This window comes from Lithobates pipiens, unplaced genomic scaffold, assembly GCF_037356315.1.
Source record: "Lithobates pipiens isolate NorthernLeopardFrog02 unplaced genomic scaffold, aLitPip1_a1.2 Scaffold_192, whole genome shotgun sequence".
Lineage (NCBI taxonomy): Eukaryota > Metazoa > Chordata > Amphibia > Anura > Ranidae > Lithobates > Lithobates pipiens.
The window spans coordinates 78,376-96,070 of NW_027507767.1; the positions used below are offsets into that span (position 1 = coordinate 78,376).

Consider the following 17,695-nt stretch of genomic DNA (forward strand, 5'->3'; position numbering starts at 1 on the left):
CATTTTTTATTGTCTGCTTGCTTCTGCTATTCAGTTCATTCTTTTAGGCCTTGCTGTTTATCGGTGCTTTCTGGTGTCCGTTCTGACCAGCCGACCATTTTGAAACCATGTTTCGTCTACATACTCATTGTAGAGTTTGTGCTATGCATGGGCTTCATGTTGGGGTTCTTACTTTGACACAAGCCTGGTCCATGAACAGGGAGGGGAGGCGTTTGTGGACCAAGAATTGGTTGCGCCAACGTGACCAGTTCCTTTGCTCCGTGAGATCCGCGAGAATAATCCTGATGATTTCAGGAATTATCTCCGGATGACGGACCCTGTTTTTCACGGTCTGCTGGCTTTGCTGACCCCTTACATCAGCAGACAGGATACCTGCATGCGGCAAGCCATCACTCCGGAGCAGAGGCTCATCGCCACGCTGCGCTACTTGGCAACAGGGAAAAGCCTTCAGGACCTCAAGTTCTCTACAGGCATCTCCCCCCAGGCTCTGGGGATCATTATTCCAGAGACCTGTTCTGCCATCATTCAGGTCCTGCAGAAGGACTATATGAAGCTAAGTGTTATCCTTAAACATCACATTCTATGTATTTCATGATTGCTAATGTCTTGCATTTCTTTCCTCATTCCCTAATTACCATCATTGCAATATGCTCTAATTCATATGCTCTGCCCCTTTGTCCTCATGCAGATTTGCCTCACTAACTTCCCCACCATGCTCTTCTTGGCCCATAAAACTATAGTCTAGTCACTTACCAATGTATTTTGTCAGCTCCATAGTATTGCTTTCCCCTAAACACCCCCTAAAAGGTCTACAAATGTTATGTGTGTGTTTCAATTCATGCAGAGTGACTTTTTTGAAATTTTTGGGGTTGTGCCAAACTCATTAGTAACCCCCCTCCCCCCAACTGCTAGCTCAGCTGATAGCAATCCTCTATCTGATGACTTGACCAAACCCAATACAGACTATACCTACCTTTTTAATGATCACATTTATGGACGAGTTCACCAAAGCATGTAGTGTAAGGGCCTGCCTCAATACTTTCAAATGCTATTTTTTTTTTACATATTAATTATCTTGATATGTAATAGCAGAATGTCAAAATGCGCTTCCATTTTGTTTTCTTTTTGTTATTATGACACTTCTTACCTGTCCGGTGGGCTGCCAATAGTGTAAATAAGGAGGGGCTTCCCAAAGTATCACACATTATTTAGGCATTCAGCTCTCAATCAAGTGGAGAGGGTTACCTGTCCAAAACATCCCCCCTCATTATTTTAGCAAGGGCACATCAGATGGGGGGGGGGGGGATGGGGGGGTGATGACTCTCATAAGGGGACCTTATACTTTAGGCTTTAAATACTTAGTTCCCAAAATGTTATACTAATTTTGACCAAAAATGTGGGTGTCTAATCTGCTTGCAATGTTGATTTGTCAAATTACTAATTTTTTTCTTGTTTCACTACACAGTGTCCTTCAACGCCACAGGAATGGCAGACTGTGGCCTCCCACTTTGCCAGTTTTTTTCAAGTTGTGCCTTTTTCACCAACAGTGCAAACCCAAGTTCAGAGCGAGATGAGGGGACAGTCTCTTCTTCAGATAATGTTATTATGTTGTGGGTCTGCTACACACACACCTTGTTTTTGTAACTAATGTATGTAGTGCATTACTGACCAAAATCGTGCTCATTTTCAGCACAATGGTCGGAAAATGGCATGATTGTCCAAATTTACACCTCACTGTGGGTGCTTTTTACTAAAGGCACATCCACTATGCACTACAAGTGCACTGCAAAAGTACACCTGAAACTGCACTTGGAGTGCAAAGTGGAGTTGCCTTTAGTAAATCACACTCCTTCTCAGCACAAACTAAAATTTTACTACAAATACATTTTTTGCGCAATGAAAAAGGAAGCCACACATTGTTGATAATTAAACTTTTTAATACAAGCACATTCACATGTGCGTTTAAAAAAGGTTTTTACAACAAACCAAGAAATTGTGTGTATCAAAAACAGAGTTTAATCAGAATTTTGTTTACTTGTTGTTTTTGTGTAAACAGGCATGTATCAAACCATAAAATACAGAACACAGGAACTTACAAAGTTCAACTTTGAAAGTGAAGACAATATCAGACATGAGTATGTACAAACTGGGCTGATATTGCCTTCATCACATGGGGTGTGACCCCTGAAAAATTCAAATTTGGAAGATGCACACAGTGTGTCAACATGTGCTATCTCCCATCATGGGGGATCCATGTACATGCTTTGGGGCTGCAACCCCTTAATCTCAGCCACTTTACACAAAACACGTACATTGATCCCCCATGATGGGAGATAGCGCATGTTTACACACTCTGTGCATCTTCCAAATTTGTAATTTCGATAAATACAACATTTTTTGTTTCAAATAGCAAAAATAAAACCCTATCTAGTTTTTTGTTTCACACTCTCCCCAAAACATCAGTGATGTTCTTCATTTTATTTTTAACAACATTGATGTTTTGCTGTATATTTTCTAAATCCTGATTGCACCCCATTATCTCCCCAATCAGGATCTGGGCACTTTCACTGGTAAAACGGGAATCTTCTTCCACATCACCTACAAAACAAAGCAAAAAAACACCATGTAATAAAAATATGGTGACATTGATGAGCTTACCGGAAGCTGTGTTCTCCAACACTCACCTGTTGTGGTGACAATTTGCCCAACCTCCACGATCTCTCCTTCCTCCTCCTGCTCCTGTTTCTGCTTTTGGAAGTTGGCCTTCTTTGGTGAGGGGTTTGGTCCCTGGTGTCCTCATACTTGCCGAGTCTTCTCTCCCCTATGAGAATGTAAACAAAGAATAATTAGCACACAGAGGGCAGAAAGAGGAATCTGAAACATTGCTTGGAAGTGTTGTACAATTGTGTTTTTTGGCCGAGTTCCAAGGTGAGAACATTATTGTGGACACTTTGTTAAGCTGGAATACTTCCCTGCAGAACGATGTTTCTTATGAACGAATGAAACCATGAACTTGAAAGTGGCCATTTTAAAATGCACAACATGAAATCAAAGCACATGGAGCAGTAAGCAAGCAAGAATAATGATATGAACACACGACAACTACTTACTTTTTTTAAGAACACGCTTGATCCTTAGGTACTGCTCATGCTCCCTCAGTTTCAGGTCTGACCAGCGTTTTTTCAGTTGATCCTTGGATCGGTGTACCCCAAAATTCTTATGAAGACTCTTCACAACTTTAGACATGATCTTGGCCTTTCTGATATTTGGGTTTGGGTAAGGTCCATACTTCCCATCATAGTCGGTCCTGTTCAATATGTCCACCATCTCCAACATCTCTCCAAAAGACATATTTGAGGCCTTAAATCTTCTTCTCTTCCTGGATCGGGACGTTTCAGGCTCTGGGCTTTCCTCACCCTCCTCCTCATTAGTGGAACTATTATTAGTGCACCTGCACCGGAAGCGAAGGGGTGGGGAATAGTCTAGAAAGAACGTCAGGGGCAGGCGTAGTTTCACGCAAGCGCACTGTATATAAAACGCAACATGCGTGTATCGTCCGTACGATCTGGGAAGAGAGTGAGGCACGGATGCGACGAACGTGCAAGCGAAGGTAACATTTTAACTTGGTGCTTCACTAGACTAGACTGCTTCTATATAGGCCGATGTTGGGACAAGATTAGGAGGGTTTTTAATGGCATTATTTGTATTTGAGGGTTTGTCTTGTGTTGTGTCTTGCAGACAATATGGATCCATTCAAAAACCCAAATTTTATGGGGCTATTCCTAGAACTCTACAAGGAGATGCCCTGCCTGTGGCAGTTCCACAACGAGTTTTATGCCGACATAACAAAGCGGAATGCAGCGCTGGAGAAACTGTTTTCTTTGGTGCGGATCATGGTCCCCACGGCAGACATGGCCTATCTGAATAGGAAAATTGGGGCCATGAGGATTACATATTTTAGGGAGAGAAAGAAGCACCTGGAGTCCTTGAGAGCAGGAGATACAGATGCCGTTTATTACCCCAGGATGGTTCACTTTGACAGGCTGCATTTTCTGGTAGACCAGGGGGTACCCAGGCCACCACTCAGACCACCACTCTCCAGTCTTCCTTCAAGGCATCCTTCACCCCCAGCTGAGGCTTCCAATGTCCAACCTGGGCCTTCCAGGCAGCAACATGTGGTGGGGCCCAGCTTGAGACAGGTATTGCATTGTTGAACATATTTCTTGTGTTACATTTAATGATGTTAACTAGATGTTCTTATTGATCAGTAAGTTGTGATTTATCAAAGTGGTGTACATCTCAATAGACAGTAGTGACCAAAAATGATTGGGACGGGAAAGAAAAATGCTGGTCTCAGAATGATAGTCTGTTCTATTTGGTAACATTCAATTAGCAAAAGCCAGGAGCACAAAATGGTGTGATTGATGATCAAAAAACTAAAACTATGTCCCCTTTTCATACACAGGAAGACCTCAGTCAGGGGGAAGGCTGTGGCAGGGGGCAGCCAGGAGGTCGAACAACGCCCTCCTTCTCCTCCTCCTGCCCCAACTACAGGAGCCCAGCCACAGCCTGGAAGGATGCCTGGAGGGAAGTGCCTAGGGAAGATGAGTGAGTGATGGCCTGGGTTCAGTCTGGTCTGCCAGAAGATGCAGCCTCTTGAAGATCCACATCCTGGGGACATAAATGGCATCTGAATTTCCTGTTCTCTAGGACTTCTCTGTTATGCCTGTCAAGCAATAAGTTCCCAGAAAACCCCTGTGAGGGAGATCTGTCTCTGTTATGTTTTCAATACTTCAATAAAACATTTTAAAACTTAAAAAAAAAAAAATCGCAGAGGCGATCAAATATCACCAAAAGAAAGCTATATTTATGGGGAAAAAGGACATCAATTTTGTTTGGGTACAATGTCATGCAATTGTCAGTTAAAGCGACACAGCGCTGTATCGCAAAAAAAAGGCCTGGTTAGGAAGGAGGCAAATTCTTTTGAGGCTGAAGTTGTTAAGGATCATTATCTGTCCTCAACCTCTCATTGACAGCTAACGCATCAATTGTAAATACTTAATCTGTTGCTGTTAGGCTGCCTCACTGCATCTTTTAAAACAAGGCTGCCGTATCCCCATAGAGTATAACGTATAAAATGTGTTTGGTGTTTGATCCTTCTGCGTGCAACTTTCCCCCAGCATCCCCAGCCCCCCCTTTATACTTAATTGAGATTAATCTCAAACCAGCACTGTACCTGAGAGCTGCAGCTCTCTAGGTTCTCTAACTCCTCCCTGGAGATCGAGGGAGCAGTAGGAGTCATTGGCTCCTGCTGCTTGTAATCACAGCCAGTAAAGAGAGCACAGGGGATGTGGCTGATCTACACTGTGCCAATGGACACACAGAGCTTTAAAACAAGCCTGCATGCAAACCCCCATAGCAAGTAGCTTGCTATGGGGGCACTCAGAGTCTGGGGAGGAGCCAGGAGTGCTAACCCAAGGACGCCAGAAGAGGAGGATCAGGGCTGCTGGGTGCAAAACCATTGCACAGAGCTGGTAAACATGACATGTTTATAATTTTTTTTTTGACTCCTTTTAATGACTTTAATTAAATGTAAATTAAATAAATGTTATAATTTTATCAGTAACAAAAAAAAAAAAAAAAAAAGAACAAGAGAATGCGCTTCATGAAAGAATTTTTAACATTGCAGCGTGACGAATGTGCTATATCGCTTACGAGCAGTAGTTTTACCTGAACGAGCGCTTCCGTGTCGGAATTTGAATGTGAGCATGTGCGGCACCTTGTCCATCGGAGTAGGCTACACATGATCGGAGTATATCCAATCAGACCAGTTTGTCGGAAAATATTTCCAGCAAGTTGGAAAATTGGGTCCGACGGATATTCAGACGGAATCAGTCCGATGCATACCACACACAGTTGGATTATCCGACAAAACCGTCCGATAGGACACATTCCGTCGGAATCTCCGACCATGTGTACAAGGGCTTAGTCATCTGTTAGCATATAGAAGAACGGTCAGTAATCTAGTCAGGCACGTTAGTGTGTAACAATTTCTATATATAGCATACTTATCCCTCTGGGTCTAAAGTCGCGGAGGATTAAGCAGGCTCACTGACTGATTTGTTTCCGGATGGTAGCAATGTATTAGAAATTGCCAGGTAATGTATAGCCGTTGGACCGGAGCTGCGTGGTAGAGTCAGCGAAGGTCTGGTATCTTCATGCTTGATCGAGGCAGAGCAGCCGTCTTTGAGTGAGAGGTGGGTATTCCAGCTGCAGTAGATGTGAGTTTGGCAAGATCAGCCTCAGGGTTTTGTGTTGCATTCTGTACATCTGTCCATTCAGGAGGGTGTCGGTAATCGAGGTGGGTCAACATAAATGCTAAACAGCCAAAGGTTACCATATGAAGGTGTTCCAGTAGGCGAGGCCGGTGACATCTGTAGCACTGTAAATGGAAGCATAGGCGGTCGCAATGGACGGTGGGGTAGTTTATCAGAGGGTGAAGCCTTGCGCGATAGTCCACCGCCACAGCGCGGCGAGCGTGCGTCAGACAGTCTCTTCCAAGAGGGGTGGCCAGCGGCAATGGGAAAAATATTGTAATCCCTCTGGTGTAATAGGGCAGGGCCCATTCTGTCAAGGCAGCCTCCTTGCCCGTGGTGTTATGGGAAATGTAGTACAGGTAGATCGCATGCATTGTGATATAATGGACCAAAGTTAACAGCAGCGAGTTTGGGGAGGGTAAGTCTGCTCTGTGAAGAGACTGAGTCTTAACAAAAATGAGCATTAATGGATCATGTCACTGAAGATGTAACAGCAAGAGATCAAGTAGAAACAGTTAATAAATGTACTATAAAAACTCCATTAGTAAAACAAAAGAAACTGGTTGTCCGCTATGGGGAACACAGCAGGACAAGCGAACAGAAAAGGTGGAGAGAGGTGGGGAAGGTGTGCATAAAGGATGAACTAACCTCTATGTGATGGTGGAATATGGGAGGCCTCAGTAATCTCTCCTTGCCCTCCATGAGTGTGGGGAAGCTGATGGGCTGTAATCCCTACGAATGCTATCTGAATGGCATTGTCCCCTGGACCCAGAGGGGGATCTCCGTCTGAGGTAGTTGATATCATGAGTGTCCATGGGTTCCAAGTGGTAAGTGGCCGGTTTGTGTCAACGGGCGGAAATTAGCATACCAGTTGGGGACTTCCAGCAAAGGGATGTTTAACGTGGCGCAAAAATTGGGAAGGTCTTCTGGAACCTTGAGGTATGCCGTGCGGCCTTGATGGGAGGCGGTCAGGCAGAAGGGAAATTTCCACTTATACAGTATACCGCGGGTCTTCAGTGCTTCTAGAAGTGGGCCTAAATCTCTGCAGTGTTGTAGGGTGATACCGGAGAGGTCTTGAAATATTTGTATGGACACAGATTCGTAGGATATTTGAGGTCTGGACCTGGCAGCTTTCAGTATGTCCTCTTTGAAGTGGTAGTTGATCAGGCAGCAGATTATATCCCTCGGGGGGTCTGTGTCACGTCCTTTAGGGCGGATAGCACGGTGGATTCTTTCTAATTCAATTATTCAACCGTGTTAAAGATGGTTGTGATCGCTGTGGTGATATGTTTACCTTCAATGGATTCAGGGAGACCTCTAACTCTCAGGTTGTGTCTTCTGCTTCTGTTGTCCAAATCTTCCATATGTCTCTGCATGTCCCTGAGTTGTAAAGAGTGGCCGTCAATCTTTCTGGTAGTCTTGTGGAGTGTGGTATCATGTTGTTCAGTTGTTCTTTCCACAGTCTGCACTCTGTCCGTTAGGGCTCTGATGTCCACCTGGAGCTCTGCAATGGCCGCTGACAGGGTGTCTTTGATGTCTATGGCTATCGTTTTGAGGTCCTGCCTGCCAATATTCTGCTGAGAGGCTGGCGCATCCTGTGTGCGGTGACCGCTGCCTCCGCTGCCCGGGGGTTCACTTTGGGAATAGTCTCCATCAGAATAATAGCTGTACGGGGTGGAAATCTGGCATCTGCGGCCTGTGAGGAGCCATGGCGGGAAGACGCCATGTTCCCTCGGTGTGAGCGGAACATCTCCGGAATGTTTCCGTGCGTTTGTCCGGCGGTATGTTCCCTTGGGGAGCAGGATCGGGATGCCGAGGACGTGCAGGAAGCTGTGCCCATCTCGTGGGGTGATATTAGGGCGAATGTACCTGCAAATTCAAGTGCTGTTCGTCCTGAGGTGCCGGAGCTCACCAGTTAAGCGTCCGCCATCGAGCTCAGTCAAGCCATGCCCCCCAATGGTAGCCTTTCTTAAGGCAGTCCCTTATGTCCAATTTCATTGAAGGCTGTTGCATCTTAACATTCTGGCTGTGTGGGACAAGTCCTCTGGACCCCATTCCTCTGGAACACAGTGCTGGGCTTATCTCCACATACTGTGTCACAAATCCAGCTCTGGAATCAGGGAAGTCACTTTCACCCCTATGCTGGGAGGCCCTCATGATGGATGCCATCCTGCTTGACTGGAGAAGAATACTTTTTTTTTCTGTTGATACAAGGAACTTGATTGAGAGTGGGAGCTTGTCTCCTAATCAACATCCTGGAGCTCGGACTAGACAGTTATCCAGTCAGGATAACCCCCTGTACATGTGGGCCTCCAGAGGAGAAGAATGAGGTGGCACACTATACACGCAGCACCAAATAGTGGAATGGGCTTAAAGGGGCAAAATAAAAAAAGAAAACAAGACTACTCACTATATACACAGCAGATACACCACAATCCTTTTAAGAAAATGTGTTTTAATTACTGTGCCACATGTGAGAGTCTAACGACCCGTATGGATTGTCAACTACGGAGTCGTGTAGTGACATCACCGCACTTGTGCTCCATTGAGAAATACAAGTCCCTCTGCCATAATGGCAGAAGGATGGGACTTTTTTCGTTTTTTCATTTACAGATTCCTGTGAAGGAGATAAAGCTATGCTTAAAGATCAACCATTGCTAGGTGGATAAGACAACTCATCCAAAGAGCTTACACCCTAAAGCATGACATATCGCCTGTACAAATACATGCTTATTCCACAGGTCGGTAGAAGTTTCCTGGGCATTCCAACATCAAGTCTCTGTTGCCCAGCTTTGTAAGGTTGCCATGTAATTTTCTGTCCATGCCTTTTCCAAATTCTACCAGTTGGACATCCAATCCTCTGCAGATGCAGTTTTCAGATGTCAAGTTCTTACAATCAGCACTGTGATTTGAATACATCAATCCTTGTCATTATTGGGTCTGTTGACACAGTTCCGTTTGCCTTGTTACCTTGCTTTATTAATTTCTTTGGGACTTTCCGAGGGTCTATGAATATCAAGCCCAGTGGCGTAACTAGAACCTTCAGGGCCCCGATGCAGGAAACCATGGCGGCCCCCTCCCCCGACCTCTGGACAGGGCTCTTTTCTCCGTGCCCAATGGTGGAACACCAGGGCCCAGTCCCAAGTGGGTGGCTGCATATAAAGGAACTGATTTAAAAAAACATCAATTACAGCCACTGTGCCCATCAAACGCCACCACTGTACCATCTAATGCCACCACTGTACCATCAAATGTCACTACTGTGCCCATCAAACTCTGCTGCTGTGCCCATCAAATGCCACCGCTGTGCCCATCAAATGCCACCGCTGTGCCCATCAAATGCCGCCAGTGTACCCATCAAATGCCGCCAGTGTACCCATCAAATGCCGCCAGTGTGCCCATCAAATGCCGCCAGTGTGCACATCAAATGCTGTTGGTGTGCCCATCAAATGCTGCCACTGTGAATCCCCACCGCCCGCTCACTGTCTGCCCGCCACTTACCCTGTCTTGGTGGGGCAGCAGGTAACGGCCATGAGCGGGGTCCTCCATGCAGCTACTACCATCCTCATCTCCCGTCCTCTCCTCCTGATGGGCGTCCAATAGCTGTGTCTATCGTTTCAGCCAATCGGGTGATGGGTAAAAGACCCGCACACCTGATTGGTGAAGAGGCCGTTCAGTGTTAGGAAAGTGAATATTAATTCACTTTTCTAACACACCTGGGTAGACTGTGAGCGTCAAGCATGGCGCTCGCAGTTCACCTATTTTGAAGCCTATTATAGCCCATGGCTCTAATCAGGTGCTGCAAAAACACCCCCCCCCCCCCGCCGCTGTAATTCAGGCACCCGGCACCCCAAAAGGGACCAGACACCTAAATATGGGGGTGGCAGCGGTGGCCATGGATAGATTCATGCTATGCTATGCATGAGTCTATCCTTTGGTCATAGAGGGGGTGGAACCTGTGCACCCTTTTGGATGCACCGCCACTGATAAACACATGCATACATACACATACATATATGAACACACACACACATACATACATGCATGCTCTCACACACACACACACACACACACACACACACACACACACACACACACACACATACAAGCATGCTCACACACACTCACACACATACAAGCATGCTCACACACACAAACATACATTAATGCTCACACACACACACATTAATGCTCACACACACACATACATGCATGCTCACACACACACATACAAGCATGCTCACACACACATACAAGCATGCTCACACACACACATACATGCATGCTCACACACATACATGCATGCTCACACACACACACATACATGCATGCTCACGCACATACAAGCATGCTCACACACACGCACACACAAGCATGCTCACACACAAGCATGCTCACACACAAGCATGCTCACACACACATACATGCATGCTCACACACACACACACACACACATACACACATACATGCATGCTCACACACACACACATACATGCATGCTCACACACACACACACACACATACATGCATGCTCACACACACGCACACACACACACACATACATGCATTCTCACACACACACACACACACATACAAGCATGCTCACACACACACACATACAAGCATGCTCACACACACACACACGCACATACAAGCATACTCACGCACACACAAGCATGCTCACACACACACGCACATACAAGCATGCTCACACACGCGCACACACACACACACACACACACAAAAGCATGCTAACACACATGCACATAGAAGCATGCTCACACACACATACAAGCATGCTCACATACACATACATAAAAGCATGTTCACACACACATACATACAAGCATGTTCACACACACATACATACAAGCATGTTCACTCATACAAACATGCTCACACACACATACATACAAGCATGTTCACACACATACATACAAGAATGTTCACTCATACAAACATGCTCACACACATACATACAAGCATGTTCACTCATACAAACATGCTCACACACACAGGGCCGGTGCTACCACTAGGCGGACTAGGCAGCCGCCTAGGGCGCACTGCCGCCTAGGGCGCCCGGCCACTGGTGACCCTCTTCCCTCTCTCTGCAGCCAGTAACTAAGTCAGTCTCAACACAACAGGCAGCCGCTCCCGAGTCCCTCTATACAGTGTCAGAGGCGCTGCGGCGGCGGAGAACTGTGTCATCCCCTGCGCCTCTGATCATCACAGTGCCAGACTGCTAGTAACCTGTCTGTCTGTGTTTCACCATCACCACCAGTCTCTGATCATGTTCCACTACAGCCAGCTCTGCCTCTCTCTCTGCCCAGTTCCCATATGCCGCATGGTCCGTTCTCCCACCGACACAACACTACCAACATCCCCTCTCATGGTAAGAGACTTCATGATCTCTGCTGCTGTTTCTTCTCAGCTCTGTTTTCCTCCCAGTGAGGCTGTGGTCACATGTAGAGAGAAGCACGGATTAAGAATGCAATGATATAAGGAGTGCTGGACATGACAGTGTGGATGAGGGACACAGAGGGTTAAGCTTTATGGGTGGAGTTCAGGAAAAGGTTTGCAGGAAACAAGTTCAGTGTAGGGGAGGGGTCACATAAAAGGGAGAGGTGTGGCTTTAAGGAATCATTCGGAGCCCAGTGTGACACAGAGGAGGCAGTTTTTTCGCTGCTCCTCTGCTATGGCGGACCTCGAGGGACTCTTCGCGCGGCTGCGACGGGCGGCGGAGGTGCACGGTGCGGACTGGCTGCGGGAACGTGTGGGTGACCTGATGGACGGCGATGTGGACGGCGGCGGGACAGGTGAGGTTCCACTGCGCGCGCGGAGGTCTCGGCCTCCGGCGCGTTTTTCTCCTGGGCCTACTCCTCGGCCGCCTCGTGACTCCCGGAGCCCGGGGGTGGAACGATCGGTCCCCCCGGCAAAACGGCAGGTTATCGGCTCCCCCCGGTCCGGGCGGTCGTTGCGCCGCCGAACGGAGGGGGGCGGGGCTTCACGGCCGCATGGAAATGGCGCCGGGACCGCACGGGGCCCGGTGGAGGTGGGGGGGAGTGTGGATGGCTCTGGGTCGGCAGGCCAAGGGGGGGGGTGCACGTGGCGGGGGATCTGCGGCAGGCTGGGTCTGGGGCCAGCATCCGCGCGGTGGGGGGGAGGGGGGCGCTCCGGGGGGGTCGCATGCCGGAGGGGGGGGAGGGTGGGACGCAGAAGGCTGCCAAGGTGCCTGGCAGGGCTGGTTTTAGACGCCGGCATGCCGGGGGCGGCGGGGGGAGGAGGACATTGCCTGCAGTCCCGGATCGCAGGGACCGGATGGACCGCGCGGAGCACAGGGGGATTGCCGCGTCCCCGGTGCGCGTTGGAGAGGTCGGTTCGGAGAGCGAGCTGTCCCAGGAGGAGGAGGGGTCCTTTTCTACACCCGGACCGGTACCGGTCGCCGAGGCCCCTGGGGGCCCGGGTAAGTTGCGGGAGTCTACATTGCTGGCGGATGCCTTGCGGGATCTGATGGGGGTGGCACAGGGGGGTGCGGTGCCCACGGGATCCCGGGACGTATTGGGGGGGGTTGCGGCAGGTTCAGCGCAGGGGGCGGGGCCTGTGGCCCCGGGGGGGCCATCAGGTCAGTTGCAGGAGCTGTTGGGGGGGCTGCAGGCCCTGGTTGGTAAGTTTGCTGGGGGCTCCGGGTCGCCTCAGGTGGCCCCCTGGATGGGTACTGTGGGGGGGGCCGGGGGGGCGGAGGTCATTCCTGCGCGGGATGCACCGCCTGCTGCGGTGTCGGGGAGCACGGATGCGGGGGCTGTGGGCTCGGGGGTCCCCCCGGTGCCCGCGGACCCGGGGGCGCGGTCTGACCTGGTTAGGATCGCGGATGCTGCCCGGTGCGAAGTCTATGTTTGTTTCGAAGGCCCATTGGGGGCGCATTTGAAGCAGGAGGTGCGGGACAAGATCGGCAAGGGTGAGTATGTGGAGATTTTCTCCTTGCTCCCCCTCGAGAAATTTAATTTGGACAGGGTTAAGCCGGACAGTTCCAAGAAGGACGACGAGGAAAAACGTAGGTATCGGCTGATCCCGCGCACATTTGCAAATTGGCTTCAGGCGTTCGCTATATTGGCTAGCGTGATAGGGGAAAAGAACCCCGAGCATTGCTCGGCGTTATTTTGTTACCTGGACGCGATTGGGGAGGCTCACCGAGTGTATGGAGGGCTGGCTTGGCTGCGCTATGATGAGCAGTTTCGTCAGCGTAAGGCAGTGCGGGCTGACCTGCGGTGGGATCACAAGGACATAAGCCTCTGGATGAGGCTTATGTCTGCTCCGCGGGCGCCCACTCCGTTTCTTCAGGGGGGGGCCGGGAGTGCGTCTTCCTCGGGACTACCGGCCGGAAAGAAGTGGGGGGTGTGCTGGCCCTTTAATGAAGGGGCTTGTAAATTCGGAGGCGCGTGCCGCTTCAAGCATGAGTGCTCCGGGTGCGGCGGCACCCACCCCCTGTCTCGCTGTTTCAAAAAAGGTCAGCGTGCCAGTGCCGCCGGTCACAAAAGGGATGACGCCGGTGAACCTGGGAAGGATGCTTCCTTTCCTAAATAGGTATCCGGATGGTGCGGCAGCGCGTGGGTTAATTCTGGGTTTTCGGGACGGTTTTAGGATTCCCTGTTCTTTGGGAGGGGTGCCGCCGTTGGCCAGGAATTTGCGATCGGCTTTAGATCACCCGGGGGTTGTGGATGACAAATTGGGTAAAGAGGTGGCGCTGGGCCGGATGGGTGGTCCTTTCGAAGTGCAGCCGTGGGGGGACCTGGTGGTCTCCCCGTTGGGTGTAGTTCCTAAGAAGGAGCCGGGGAAGTTTCGCTTGATTCATCACCTGTCTTTTCCGAAAGGGGGGTCGGTCAATGATTTCATTGACCCGGAGGCGTGTACGGTTTCCTACACGTCTTTTGACGCGGCGGTACGGTGGGTCAGGCGGTATGGTCGTGGGGCTCTCATGGCCAAGGCGGATGTGGAATCGGCGTTTCGCCTTCTGCCGGTCCACCCGGACAGCTTCCGGCTGTTGGGATGCCATTGGCGGGGCAAGTTTTATGTGGACTTGTGCCTGCCCATGGGTTGTTCCATTTCATGCGCCTATTTTGAAGCTTTTAGTTCATTTTTGGAATGGGTGGTGAGAGATGTTTCGGGCCTGGAGTCGGTCATCCACTATTTGGATGACTTTCTGTGCGTGGGCCCGCCTGCCTCCAATGTGTGTGCGATTCTTCTGTCCACGTTGCAGCACATTGCGGGCAGGTTCGGGGTGCCGTTGGCGGGGGATAAGACGGAAGGCCCGGTGACGGAATTGAGTTTTTTGGGAATCGTGATTGATTCTATGGCAATGGAGTGTCGCTTGCCAGAGAATAAATTACGGGATCTGCAGGCGGAGTTGGCAGGCATGCAGGGCCGGCCGAAGGTTCAGCTTCGGGCCCTGCAGTCCCTGTTGGGCAAGCTGAATTTCGCTTGCCGGATCATCCCTATGGGCCGTGTGTTCTGCCGACGGCTGTCGGGGGCCACTGCCGGGGTAACCGCCCCTACCCACTTTGTGCGTTTGCGAAGGGAACACCGGGAGGACCTGCGGGCTTGGCATGAATTTTTGGAGTCGTATAATGGGCGGGCTATGTGGATGTCGGGGCCAGTGAGCAACTTCGATGTGGAGTTGGTTACTGACGCGGCTGGCTCAACGGGTTATGGGGCATTTTTCCGGGGTCGGTGGAGTGCGGAACCTTGGCCACGCTCATGGGAGGTTGCGGGGTTGTTGGGCAATTTGGTTTTGCTAGAATTGGTCCCGATAGTGGTGGCATTGGAGCTGTGGGGGGCGGAGTTTCGTAATTTGAAGTTGCGCATCAATTGCGATAACATGGGGGTGGTCCAGGTCCTCAATCGGATGACTGCTTCCTCCCCCCCGGTCATCCGGCTGCTGCGACACCTGGTCTTTCGCTGTTTGCGGCTCAATGTTTACGTTTATGCTGTGCACATACCTGGGGTGGAGAATTCTTTGGCTGACTCGCTCTCTCGTTTTCAGTGGGACAAGTTCCGGCAGCTGGCGCCGGGAGCGGAGGAGTCGGGGGCGCCATGCCCCGGGTGGATGTGGGAACTTCCCTTGGAATCGCCGCAGGTTGGTTAAAAAGGTCGTTGAGTGAGGCTACATGGTCCGCTTATTCTAGAGTGTGGGCGGAATGGTGGGCGTTCCTGCGGGAGGTTGGAGTGGCTGGTCGGGGCTCCGACCGGCGCTGGGTGGTATTGTACTGGGTTGCCCGGAACATTGAGACGGGCCTGTCTCCCGCGTCTATTGAGCGGAAGCTGGCGGGGTTGGCCTTTTTGTGCAAACTGTGGGGGGAGCCGGACGGGACGAAGGATTTTTGGGTGAGGCAAATGTTGAAAGGGTACAGGAGGGATTGGAAGGGTAGGGATGCGCGCCGGCCGGTGTCATTTGACAATTTGGTGGCAATTTGTTCTCGGCTGGTGGACGTTTGCTCGTCTGCTTACGAGACCGTTCTGTTTACGGCAGCGTTTTCGTTGGTGTTTTATGGGGCTTTTAGGATTGGGGAGTTGGTGTGTCGCTCAAAACGGGTGGCTGGGGGTCTGTTGGATCAGGATGTGCAGGTGGTTGCGGATCGGGTGAGTATACGGTTGCCTAGGTCTAAGACTGATCAACGGGGCAGGGGAGTGGCGATTACGCTGCTCGCCCTGCCGGGCTCGGTAGTGTGCCCGGTGGCGGCGGTACGGGCTTTCCGGGCGGTACGGCCTGTGGGGGCGGGCCCCTTTTTGGTGCACGAGGAGGGCTCTTTTCTATCCCGTTTTCAATTTGTGTCGGTCTTTCGGCAATGCCTGAGGGCGGTGGGTTTGGATGAGCGGGACTATGCGTCCCACTCTTTTCGGATTGGGGCGGCCACGGAAGCGGCTCGATGTGGGCTGGAGGAGGCGGTGGTGCGCCGGATTGGTAGATGGGAGTCCCGGAGGTTCCGGTCCTATGTCCGGCCGCAGTTGCTACTGGGGTAAGGAGGGTGCGGCTGGGGGTTGTTTGCTGTGGGATTTATGGGGGGGAGGACTGTGCTGTAACATTCCTTTGGTTGTTGTGTTATTTCTCTTGTTTTCATTCCAGATGGAGGTTCTCAACGCCTCGTTTGGATCCTGGGGCATTCGTACGTCTGCTGGGGGGCCAGGAGAGGTGATTCTCTACCAGCAGGCAGGCAATTGGGTATCCCCAGGGAGGTAGCTAGGGTGATGTGGTTGGGTTTCCCGGGCATGAGGTGGGAGCGTGTCATGAGGGAGGTGGAGCGCTTCGCTTTGAGGGATAGGCCCCCGGATGTGCTGGTTGTTCATGCGGGGGGCAATGACCTGGGAGTTCGGAAAGTGAAGGACATTTTGGCGGATATCAAGGCTGATGTGTTGCGCATGCGAGTCCTGTTCCCGGGCACCATTTTGGTGTGGTCGGACATTGTGGCCAGAACGGTGTGGCGGGGGGCCAGGTCTTTAGCCAGCCTCGAGAAAACTAGGATTAGGGTTAATAAGGTTGTTGGGCGGTTTGTAGTGCAGAACGGGGGCATTGTGGTAAGACACAGGGAATTGGAGGTGAATGTAGGGCTTTATCTTAGGCGGGATGGCGTTCATCTATCGGATGTGGGGATTGACCTCTGGTCCTTTGGCTTACAGGAGGGCATACAGAAAGCTCTTCGGGTGTGGGGCGGCCCTCAAGGTTGAGGGGGTCACCCTTTCGGGCTGTGGCGGTGTGTTTTCTGGTGGTTTCTGACGGTAGACAGGTACTCAGAAGGGATCTGAGGGTGTGGGGGGCTCATCTAACGATCGGCCCCTCTGGGTATTCCTGAACGTTGGAGGGAATACGGTTATGTTCACTGGCGGAAGTTGTCTCCGACCGGTCACAGGTGGAGGCCTTTGGGAAGTTGGTCAGGTGTACCGCAGTGATTGGGTATTGGTTTAAGTGTGGTCACCGTCAGAGATCACCAGAATGGGCAGTTAATGTTAATTAAAATGTGGTTTTAATGTTAATAAAGTTATTTATATTTATATTTATATTTATATATTTATATATATTTATATATTTATATATTTTCATATTTACAAGTTATTGGAGTAATTTTGAGTTATGTTTAATAAAGGCTGTTGTGGCCAGTTTACTCCAACCTATGGTGTGGTCTCGTTTCTAATAGATAAGGAATAGTATAAGGGGAACATTCAGACTACACTAGTCAAGAGAAGCACGGATTAAGAATGCAATGATATAAGGAGTGCTGGACATGACAGTGTGGATGAGGGACACAGAGGGTTAAGCTTTATGGGTGGAGTTCAGGAAAAGGTTTGCAGGAAACAAGTTCAGTGTAGGGGAGGGGTCACATAAAAGGGAG

The 17,695-nt window shown here is 50.2% G+C and overlaps 1 long non-coding RNA gene across 1 annotated transcript; it reads left to right on the top strand.

Annotated features, from left to right (window-relative positions):
* The first annotated feature begins 12,596 nt into the window (after positions 1-12,596).
* On the top strand, positions 12,597-17,311 carry LOC144000256 (uncharacterized). Its single transcript, XR_013278211.1, has 3 exons — positions 12,597-12,780; positions 15,355-15,447; positions 16,435-17,311. It is a non-coding gene; the product is annotated as an uncharacterized LOC144000256 (long non-coding RNA).
* Positions 17,312-17,695: the final 384 nt, after the last annotated feature.